Consider the following 8,665-nt stretch of genomic DNA (forward strand, 5'->3'; position numbering starts at 1 on the left):
CTTGCATTTGTACAGCTTGCCTAAAAAAAATTTTAAAATATACATACTATATATATTGTTGTGCATTAAGCCATCATGTTTAATGGCATTTCTCACGATTATATTTAATTTGTGCTTTCCTTTTCTCTCTCTCTAGAAACAAATTTTAAAAATGAGAATTATGATGAGTGAGAAAATAAAATGAATGGGGTATAAGAAATACAGAGGCAGGCCAGCTTGTCCACAGGAAAATATCACACTTCTCATGAGTCTAAAACTCACATTTAGGGGACCCTGAAAACAGAACAACAACAAATTGTTTTGCAAATAACAATTAAAACTTGCATTAGAGGGAAGTTTTTTAAAACACAGTATGTTTAAGTGGGGGGATATGAAACAATAGGATTTTTGCAGGTGAACTTCTTCAGCTCAGGCACTAAAATACTAAAGTCTGCAAGGAAATCCTTGAAACTGACCAAACACATTAACCTATCCCTGCATTAATACGGATTGGTCAAAGAGGAGATTCTTGGACTACCTGAGTGCCTGGACGAGGCTCTGACCATCTGAACTACAGATATTTAAAAGGGTAATTTTTGGGCTGGAGACATGGTTCAGAGGTTAAGCACACTGACTGTTCTTCCAAAGGTCCCGAGTTCAATTCTGAAAAACCACATGGTGGCTGACAACCATCTATAATGTGATAAGATGCCCTGTCCTGCTGGCTCACATTCAGGTAGAATATTGTATAAATAATAAATAAATAAGTCTTTTAAAGGGTCACTTTCCTATTAAGTTACCTGTAAGCCTGTGAAGTACACTTCATATTTCTAAACTTTGTGAGATGTTACCCATCTTGTGTTGTCTTTTCTGAAACAGCACCCTTTTCTCTTTTCTCCTGCTTTAAGTGACTCTTCACACACACTCCTTTACTTAATCCTAGTAAAACTCATTCCCAGAACAAAAGGACTTCTTTTTGTCTGGTTTTGGTTCTATATGGGTAAGTATATGTTTATTCACACTCTCCAAAGTGAATATTGGTTTTTAAAGGTTTATTTATTTACTTTACATATGAGTATTCTATTTGCATGCAAGAAGAGGGCATCAGATCATATTATAGGTAGTTGTGAGCCACCATGTGGTTGCCGGGAATTCACCTCATGACTTCTAGAACAGCAGACAGTGCCCTTAACATCGGAGATATCTCTCCATGGCCCCCTAATTGAATATAGTTACACAAAAAAAAAACAAGTCAAGGAGACTGGGAGTTGCAGACCACAACTCATTCATGGAAAACCACCATGTTTACAGTTAGTAGCCAGGAATGGGAAGATGTAGAAAAACCAAATTCAGGTGGCAGAAGGCCATATTCAGATATTTAGAATGAAAGACAGACAGACAGACAGACAGGAAGAAAGACCAAAAAATATTAAAATAAAACATGCTCTTCAAAAAATTTTGTCTTAGATGCTTTCTTTTTTCCTAATTTGCTTGCCCCATTTCTACATACATTGAAATTTCTACATCTACAGCAACTTCTAAGCATCCTCTTAACATCTTTTGCTTTATAGTTATAAAAATCTTATTTAATTTATGGTGTCTGCTGTTATATTAGTTTGGCTTTTTATACCTAAGTGATATCGGGATTGAAATCTCAAGGGAACTGTAATATTGTGCAGAGGCTCATATTTCTCCAACAAGAAATTCTTCATACTAGGAGATGAAAAAAAAATTATTTCTTTAATTAGCATGAAGGTGTAGCCTCTAGCTTTTGCTTTACAAAGCCCAACTCTAATCAAACATATCTCAAAGCTTAAATAGACTTAGTCACTCATAATCTTGCCTATGTGACCATGTCAGGATGACCTTTTCATTTCTGCCCCCAAATAATTTTTCCTGGAGTTTTAAGAAGCTCAAATTGCAGGGTTTCTAGTTAGAAAACATTTTATCTTTAGGAAAAAGAGACATGCAATTATACAGAAGCAGAAGTCTGTTTTAGCTATTTTCCCAAGCCAGAGACAAAATTCCCTATTGTATTCTTATTCTTATGTCATTTAATATTTCCTAAGTGAGTCCATTAATTTATTTTATTAAAGTCTGCTATTTTCCTTTCAATTATTAGGAGAACCCTTCAAAAAACCTTAAGAAATAAGAATTATAATATGCACATGAAGCCTAGCACATCCAAATGATTTTAACTCCAGAATTACAGACAGAAAATAAAGAAAATGAACTGGTTGTAATGCAAGTCTAGGATCTCAAAGTCTACTTTGTAAATATGAGCAAATTTCAAAGATGATTGTAAAAAATGCTGGATACACTGTGTACATTTTGTACAGAGATAGATAGAGAGAGAGACAGACAGACAGACCAAGACAAAAAGACAGTAAAGCAGAAAGCATCACAAATAGACAATATTAAGCAGGAAAAACAATATCTAGGATAAAAAAATTCATAGACTATATTGAGCAAGAAAAACAGCATCAAGGATAAAAAACAAGCTTAATGAAACAACTTAACTGTCAATAAAAAAAATGATAAAAAACATTACTACAACTTTCAAAAAAACTCTTGTATATGTAATAGAGATCAAACCCAAGAAAGAGTGAAATTAAGAGAGCTCAGAATAAAAACCAAAGGATTAGAATTATAGGCACAGGGAAATCAGCTTTTAAACTTTCCATACCACAAGAAGAAATAATCATCAAAGTACAAAATGCATTTACATTTCTAAATTTACATTACTTAAAAGAGGAACCCAACATATCAAAGTTTAAATACCAAGAACACAAAACCAAAACAAAACAAAACCATAGTATAACTAAAGGAAATATGAAATGGATAGTAAGTAGACTAGGTGAGTTACTTGCACCCATACGTGAAAACCTGAGTTCAATCCTTGAGACTTGTATCATAGAAAAAGAGAACCTACTCCTACAAGCTGTACTCTGAATTATATATATATATATGTGTGTGTGTGTGTGTGTGTGTGTGTGTGTGTGTGTGTAGTGACGTGTACGTTCACACACAATCACACACAAACAAACACACTGTGAAAATAATTTTAAAAACAAAGAAAAGATATTAAGACACCTATACAGGCAAAACAATCAGAATAACAGAAGAATTCAACAGAAACCTTAAAGCTATGAATGCAAGAAAATAATATATTACATGTCCTGAAAATAAATAACTGCTAAGTAAAAACACTTTGTATACACCACTACTACTGGTAGAAAAAATATTAGAGAGAAGCATGAAATAACACAACTTACCACCATCAAGAAGAAAGACAGTAGAAGAGGGGAAAAAATCTCAATCATAAAAGAAAACTAAGGATTTATAAATAAAAATAAAGGAGGAAAAAGAAACAAGCAATACTCTTAACAACCAGGAAAACACCAAACAAAATTACAGGAATCAGCAATCTCCTTCCCTATAAAAAGATCATAAACTCTATCAAGATGGGAAACTGCAGAAATAGTTATACAATTAGCCATATTTTCTTAAATGATCAAGGGATCAATTTAAAAAAAAACACTAGAATGGTATGAAAATAAAAATAATATACTAGACCCTTTGGCAAAGAATAAAGACACTTTTAAAGGTTGGATGTTTATGGCTATCAGTGCTTATGTTAAAGACAACTTACTTTAGAGAATTTTAGAAAATTTACTCTTAGGGAATCAAATTAAAATAATTGCCTGATTGTATGTGTTTCATGAAATGAAAAAAGGAAGTTTCTTTTTCTTTTTTCTTTTTTCCTTTGGTTTTTGGAGACAAACTTTCTCTGGATAGCCCTAGCTGTACTAGATCTCACTTTCTAGACCTGGCAAGTTTCAAACTCAAAAGATTTGTCTGTTTCTGCTTCTTAAGTGGTGGAAGTAATGGCATGGACCACTACTGCCTATCAAGAAAAAGGAATTTAAATGTGTATTTGCAGCTTCTATAAATGTTTTTTGCTGTTTTAAGAATATACACTTACACTTAAAACACTATGAACACAACATTTCTTCTATAGTAGTTTATATTGTCTATTGTAAATGGAATCACTGAGTTAGTAAATACCAAGTATCTTGTTGCCAGAGACAAAATGTTGGCAACTCTACCAATATACCTCTCAATGAATGAATAAATGAATGAATGAATCAATCAGTATGTTATACACTTTCTTCAGGATGGTATTACCATGAGTTTAATGTTAGTGAACCAACAAATGTATTAACTGAAAATCTACTGAAAGCATATTCATAGGTTTTGGTAAATTAGTGGCAAAAATGCAGAAATATATATGCATACATGCACATACACATACACACACACTTAAACATGCACATATATACACTTATATGTGCAGTACACACATATACATATATGTATATATATATATGTGTGTGTGTGTGTATATATGTATACATGTATACATGTATGTATATATGTATACACACATTTAAATATATACAAGTAAATGTGCATATGAATATCCTGGTTATTTTTCGAAATATTTAAGTTAAATTCCACCCGTAAAATTTCTCAATTTATTGTTAACATTATTATAAATAACTGCCTTGCCATTCAATAATTTATTAAAAAGACATCTATACTGTCATTCAAAGAATAGTAAAATCTTAGAATGGATCAACAGTAATCTAAATTATTTTATTCCATGAGTGTTTATAGTTACTTTTGCCAGTTGACAACAAAAAATTCCTGTTTGGACTCCATCATTGTCAAAACTAAAATTTTGAATTTTCAAAATGTGTGAGTACTGATCTGTAATTTACGTTTCTTAGGGAAAGTCAGCCTTTCATCTCCCAGGGTCAAGGAAAACCTAAGTTTCTTTGTTTATTTCCATAATAAAATTGTTATGCTATTTTATCATTTAGTGTTACAGTTATACTAAGATACTGTTTCCTATTCTGCATATGTATGTTTTAAAGATAAACCCAAAAGTGGATAATTCTTAGAATCAATACCATCAGAAATTGAGTAAATAGAAGACACTTAGAATTCCAGGGGGCAAGTTTAAAAACCCAGGTCTTATATTGAAAACTCCAAGCAAGCTCTCCCCAAAAAGATCCTGTCCTTCCTAATTGCATTATGCCTATCAATAATCAAAACATTATTAGCAGTAGACTCAGGAATCACCACATAAAACTTGAGTTCCCTTTGTATATAAAACTAACATGAATTTCAAACCTCCATCTACTCATCACATCATTCATAAGGATTATGGTAAAAGACACAACTAAAACATCTTGGAAAAATGTTGGCATGCTTCACTTTTAACATCAAGGCATAAGAAAAAGTAAAATAAACAAAAGAATAAACTAAATAAAAACATTTCTATAGCTATATAAGTGACTACAAAATACACATGATTACAACCTGGCATGGTTTCTAAGCCATGAAGAATATCATGCTGTTTGAAAGAAAACATCAGTACTATAAAATTAAAAAGAACAGAATTCAGAAGGAAAAAACTGCATTAAAACATATCAAGTCAAATAACTGGAACAATGGAAAATGTCTCAAAACATAATATATCCAACATATATGATGTCCGTTAAACACAAAGGTCTACATTTTAAAATCCGTCTCGATCTGGAAAGATGGCTAAGCGGTTAAGAGCACTGACTACTCTTCGAGAGGTCCTGAGTTCAATTCTCAGCAACCACTTGGTGGCTCACAATCATCTATAGTGGGATCTGATTCCCTCTTCTGGACTGCAGATGTACAGGCAGATAGAACACACATATACATAAAATAAATAAATCGTAAGAAAAAAAGTGTCTCTACTTCACATGAACTGCAAAATAAGGTAAAGCTCTTATGAACTGACCATGATCATTACTAAATATTAATTAGTTTTCGTTCATGTTACAAGATTCTACATTATACCCTGTATCTAACTATGTGACATCTTCTGAATTAAGATCTGCCTACAATCTGACCACCTAACACATGTCTTTTTCATGCTTCCCTTTCCTGTTGTGATGGGTTTTGGTTTTGTCCTGTAATCTACAGGGTTTAATGGGTGTCAATAGGATGGATATGACTATGAACCTCCCCAGTAAAGTATGGATAACAATAACAACCCTAGAGCTATTAATTATTAGTAACTTATATGGATCAGTCAAGAGTACTGTATGAACTTTCTCTTTGTAACAAATAAAAAACAATATGAGAAAAGAAAAAAAAAGATCTGCCTACAGTGACTGGAGAAATAGCTCATCAGTTAGAAATGTTATTTGGGGTGAATCGCAAGAGAAACATCAAGAGGATGGTGTGTCCAGAAGGCATTTACCTGGGTATATAGACATGAAGGCCTGTGAAGCTGGACCCCTCACCAATGCACACAAGGCAGCCTGCCCTCTGCCCAGCATCCAAAGAGGAGCCTCCTCCAGCAAGGTGAGAAGCCAGTGCTGGCCTCAGGGTCCCCTGAGGCAGGAGGCACATCTGTGTACACATGTTCTCCAGAGGATACTACAGCACATTCCCAGTTCTGCTGCACACTTGCTATTATCCTATCCCTTGCTGGTCTTGAGTAATAGCAGGAATGGGAAAATTGAAGGGACTTGAAAATCTTTACAGTAGTCTCGTATTGTTGATTGGTTAGGTTTTTTTCCACAAAGAACTGAAGGAATATACTATTCATTATTATCCTGTTAGCTGAATCATTAACAGTATAAAAGTTATAAGGTTCTGAATTCATTAATAACATTAATTTTGTTACATTTAAAATGACATATCTTTAGTACTTATTTGACACTTTTTCAAGCTCAGTGCATAGCACCTAGGAGACGTAAAGTATTTTCTAGGTAGTGGTGGGTTGGTCAGTCATTGTACTTATAGAGGGCTAATGTTTTTTGTAAATACAGCAGTAATAGTAAGGTATACTAAGTTTTCTGTTAGTTTTTTTGTGATTTTTTGTTTTTTATTTATTTTTTTCTCTTTTCACTTACAGGGTTTCTCTCTATAGCCTTGGCTTTCCTGGACTTGTTTTGTAGATCAGGCTGGCCTTTAACTGACAGAAATCCATCAGCCAATGCTTTCCAGAGTGTTGGAATTACAGGTGTGCACCACCACGCCTAGCTCCATTAACTTTTGACACAGAACTTCTCTTATAATATAAAAGCTCAATTTGGTTTTTTTTTTGGGGGGGTGGGTATAGACATTTACTTAAGATGACGTAAAAAGTTTGCATATCTTCAGAAAATTGTATTAATAGCTTAAGTTGTGGAATTTTGGCACTTTTCTCACAATTTCATGTCCTGAAAATTTAAAAACTTGACTTTTTTTTTACATTTAAAAATAAGCCTTTTAAAAGAAAACATTCCTATTTAGCTTTTAGTTGAATTTTTAGTTTTTTTAAAAGCATGATAAGTAGTTTCTTACTGTGTTGTCACAATTATTATCATTATAACTATTAGTATTACTATTATTATTATTATTAATTTTGGATTTTTCAAGACTGTCTTAAACTTGCTTTGTAGACCAGGCTGGCCTCGAACTCACACGTCTCTGACTCCTGAGTGCTGGGAATAAAGGCCTGTGCCACCACACGTGGCAATTGATATTATTTTTTAAACTTTCATGTATTTATATCTACATATATATAATTTATTTATTATGTATATAATATTCTGGCTGCATGTATGCATACATTCTCGAAGATGGTTCCAGGTCTCATTATAGTTGGTTGTGAACTGCATGTGGTTGCTGAGAATTGAACTCTGGGATTTTTCTGGGCAGAAATCTGAGTATTTTTTTTTCTTTCCATAAAAGTCAGTTTAATCTGCACGAGGATAAAAGGAAACAACCCTCTTTTGTTTCCACGGGGGGAAACCCCATAAAATCCCATTTGGTAGAAAAGGTGTAGTTATTCTGACTCTATGGGGTCACTTCAAGAGACCCAGAGGGATATAGGTGCCCCTGAGAGATCTTGGGGCTGTTTCTTTTACAAACTATGGTCCAGAAGGAGAATGAAAGGTGGCTCCCTCTCTCCCCCTTCTCTCTGTCCCCCAGCACCCCAAGGCTTTTCTATTATCTCATATTAATTTCATTGGTCAGCTTAGCTCAGGTGCTCGCTTAGAGACTAGATCTATAGGGCACTGTATGTGAATTAAAGCCTAGTGCTTGGACTCCTGATTGTTTTTAATCTGACTAAGTGCACTCAGCTCTTTGGTCCTCTCTGAAGTCTGGGGCTCCCTACAGGAAGATATGCAGGGGCACCCCTGCAAGAAGATATGCAGACACTTGGGGCCTCATTTCCTCTGCAGGCTAAGTGCCTGTTGCCCGGCACTTCCTCAAGCCAGGGGATTGGACCTATCTCTGGAGGGTTTGCAAGGATGTGGACATGAAGAGTTCCCTGGTGGGTATATCAGTTCAATTCTCAGCCCCCTGAATGACAAACGAGTTCGTTGACTAAACCCCTGTTTCCCTGGGCTCTGAACCCAGGGAACATTGGAAGAACAGCCATACTCTTAGGGCATCTCTCCAGCACCCCTAGTGTGCATTTTTTTGTGCCAGAAAAAGAGATCATTTGGTTACATTTTCCCTTAAAACTATAAAAATAATATAAGGAATTTGTATGTTTTACTTTTTTCTAGAAAAGTAATATTTGACACTTGTTGAATAGTGTTCTAAACAATAATTTTATTTTATAAAATTTAATAGATCCCAA

Source organism: Acomys russatus, unplaced genomic scaffold (assembly GCF_903995435.1).
Source record: "Acomys russatus unplaced genomic scaffold, mAcoRus1.1, whole genome shotgun sequence".
Lineage (NCBI taxonomy): Eukaryota > Metazoa > Chordata > Mammalia > Rodentia > Muridae > Acomys > Acomys russatus.